We start from the raw sequence: 3797 nt of genomic DNA on the forward strand, positions 1-3797 counted from the left end.
TAGGAGGACAAAAGATAGGAGTTGTTTTGAGAGTATTTACATTGACTACAGATAAGGGGTAGGATAAGGTAAAGCAGGAGCAGTTCTGGGATAGTTTGTAAACAGGAAAATTTGTCATTTCCATCTCATTGGAAGAGACACCAACTGGATAGTCTCTCTAATCTTCCTACTAAACCTGAACAGCTCTGGGGTATGTAATGACTGCAGAAGCAATTTCAGAAACTTCTGGAGGGAAGCACCATGCAAATGAACAAGTTATTAGCTTGGTGCATATCATGTTTGCAAGAGGCCGCTTACAATCTGCTCTTCTTGACAAATATGGCACCAGGGGGTTTTAATACCTGCATTTGCAATTTCTGTCTCTCCCTCTCCAAATTGATGGCAAAATTGTAGACGCGAAAAATGTGTCAGGGTTGAATGACCTGAGGTCGCTGCTCTACTCCTACAGCTTCATTTCACTCAAAGGAGAGTAACGAATGGAAAATAAAAGTCTCAACAGATAATGAATCTGAGTCCTAATGACCTTCCTGAACTACAAAATGGATTTGTAACTTACTTGGCATTGCCCAAGTCATGTGATGCCTATAGTGAGGTGTGAAAACATCTTGGCCATTTTGGGCCCCAACTGTGCATTTTAAGCATTTCCTCAATGACTCCTGAAGGGTCAGAAATACCTTTCCCTGGAAAGGTAAAACGCATCCATCAATGGTAATGGAAAAATCGTTTCCAATCTGCCCTGTTTACTGTCTTGATGGTGGTGTGATTGATTAGTAAAGCGGCTTGGTATATTCTGCAGCCCCTAGGACCATAGTTTCACCATCTATACAAGATATGGCTGTTACGTCACAATGCCTGGCATTCTACATCTCTTTCTTTTAAAACCATTTGCTCTCTGACAAGGAATGTAAAGACTCATATTTACTCAAGAGAAGTCATGTGTGAAATAACATGTTTGCTTGCTGCACAGTACCCAGCCCATACTCAGCTGGTCTTCTCCATCTGGATTTCCTGCAAAGGCATCATTACCTAATGGGAACAATATACAGCAAATGGTCTGAAATCAGTTGGCTTTTTATAAAAATGAAAGGCTCATTGATTTTTAAAGGCATTCAAATGTTGCCTTTTGGCTTCTTGAAGGTAGTCACATGGTTTTTCTTTCCAGAGCTAAAACTGAAACAAATCATGAGATAAAGTAAAGAGAGTATCTATAGATTTTCATGAACCTATACTCTTCATTCTCTTGATCATCCATCTATCCATATATCCATCAAGTGGGTCCACAAACGTTTATTGTAACTGTTGTGCATTCTCCTGAATAAAACAGGGCTCAGTTTGAAGTTCACTTTGCATGTCTCTCATCCAAAATTGTATAAATCAGTTTGAGCAAAAAAATCCACTGTGTGTCCATGGTTTCTGCAGCCACCCACCTATATGCTAATGACACCCAAATTTCTACCTGGAGCCCTGACATCTCTCATGAATTCCAGCCATGGAGTCAACTTTCTACTAGACACCTGTAGAAAGAGTTATTAGCTTGGTGCGGATCATGTTTGCAAGAGGCCATTGCAATCTGCTCGTCTTGACAAATGTGGCACTAGGGCGTTTTTAAACCTTCGTTTGCAATTTCTGTCTCTCCCTCTCCAAATTTATGGCAAAATTGTAGATGTGGAAAATGTGTCAGGGTTGATGTACATCAGTATTTGGGTGTCCCACTAAACTTAATCTGAACATCTCCAAATTGAATTCATCATCTTTCCCCCTCCTCCTACATTCTCTGTCTTAGTTGGATGCACAGTGTTACTTCTGCCAGAAGCCTCCCTATCACCCTAGGCTGTTACTTTTCTTCACCGTCAACACCCACTCAGTTTCCAAGTGGTAGCAATGACCTCTTCTTTGTATATCTTCCTCCATCCTATTGCCTCATTCTTGTTTTATTTTCTTCTCTTCCTTCCTAGGAACTAGTTTAATAGACACTGAAAGGTAGCTGAATATGCCCCAATATTATATGACTGTAGGAGTTTAGGACTTGCTCCAGCCCCAAAATGTGCTACTTTGGTATATTAATTATTTTGACCTGTAAGCACTTTAAAAGCAGCAAAACACAGAGAGAGGCTTTCTCTGAGCTCCCCTTATCTGTCTAAAGACAGATCCCCTGAAAGGAACTCAGTCGTCATTGATCTCCTGCCCAGGAGTTTTATCAACCGAGGAAGATTGACTCTTATCACAGGAAAAGGAGACTAGGAATTGATGTCACACCCAGACCAACTTTGTCACGTTATCATACCTCCCATCTTTTCTTCTAAGGTTCCATTTATTTTTCCTAAAAATCATTTACATTCCCCTCAGACACCTTTTCCCCCATTCCTTTTTCTCAGTGAAGATGGTATTTATGCCTGAATTTTAAGCCACCTCTTTGAGTTACTCATTTTTCCCTGGTTATCTCCCACAGGTTACATGTTAGTAAACTTATATAGTTTTTCTCTTGTTAATATTTTATTACAGGGATCTCCACGAAGAACTCAGAAGGGTAGATTATTATCTTCCCTCCCCTACAATAACAGCCTGGTATTGGCACAGTCTCAGGCCCCTTTTAATTACCCATAATGATAGCATCAGCACAGACTCTCTCAGAGTTCACATCTGGTTATTCCTCTGATTAAAACCGCTATTGGCTGGCCCCGGCATTTAGGAAAATACCCAAACAAGGTGCTTTACAGTCTGGTCCCAGCCTACCTTTTCAGGCACCTTTATCAGCTTCTCCCATCAATTCAGGCACCTTCATCAACTCCTCATCAACTCAAGGGTAAAACCCACAGAGATCCGTGTGGGTTGTCCCTTGCATCGTGCTCCCTCTCACCTCTGTGTAGTGGGAATTTAACTTATGCAGCTGCCAACATGCATTTATTGGAGCCCACGAAGGACCAGTATGAATAGGATTCAACAGTATTGATGATGCCATAGACCAAAGCATTCCTAAAATCAGTACAGTAGGTCCTCAAATAACATCTTGTTTTGACATTTTGTTGTAGCATTGATGAGATGCCATAGAACTGAACTCTTGTTCATATTAATTAGCCTATGACAAAATTGGTTTCATTATACCCCATTTGCTTAAAGTCTCAGAACCTAATGACGGTGTTAGGTGAGGACTTCCTGTATAGCATCAGTAGCACAAATGAAAGTGTGCTTTAGTGGCATTCATCTTTGGGTGTTTTTAAAAATATGGCTATAATATAACCCCAAAAGAGGAATAAAATTCCATAAATCCTTCAGTGTCTCAATTTCCTCTTACTGCAATGATTCAAAAACTGGTATTTAGAGGATACTTGGGAAGAGAAAAATACAGGATTTTCCTGGGAAGTGTGTTTAGCCATTAATAAACCAGGCACCTTTATCAGCTTCTCCCATCAATTCAGGCACCTTCATCAACTCCTCATCAACTCAAGGGTAAAACCCACAGAGATCCGTGTGGGTTGTCCCTTGCATCGTGCTCCCTCTCACCTCTGTGTAGTGGGAATTTAACTTATGCAGCTGCCAACATGCATTTATTGGAGCCCACGAAGGACCAGTATGAATAGGATTCAACAGTATTGATGATGCCATAGACCAAAGCATTCCTAAAATCAGTACAGTAGGTCCTCAAATAACATCTTGTTTTGACATTTTGTTGTAACATTGATGAGATGCCGTAGAACTGAACTCTTGTTCATATTAATTAGCCTATGGTAAAATTGGTTTCATTATACTCCATTTGCTTAAAGTCTCAGAACCTAATGATGATGTTAGGTGAGGACTTC

Source organism: Myotis brandtii, unplaced genomic scaffold, assembly GCF_000412655.1.
Source record: "Myotis brandtii unplaced genomic scaffold, ASM41265v1 scaffold520, whole genome shotgun sequence".
In the NCBI taxonomy this organism is placed as follows: Eukaryota; Metazoa; Chordata; class Mammalia; order Chiroptera; family Vespertilionidae; genus Myotis; species Myotis brandtii.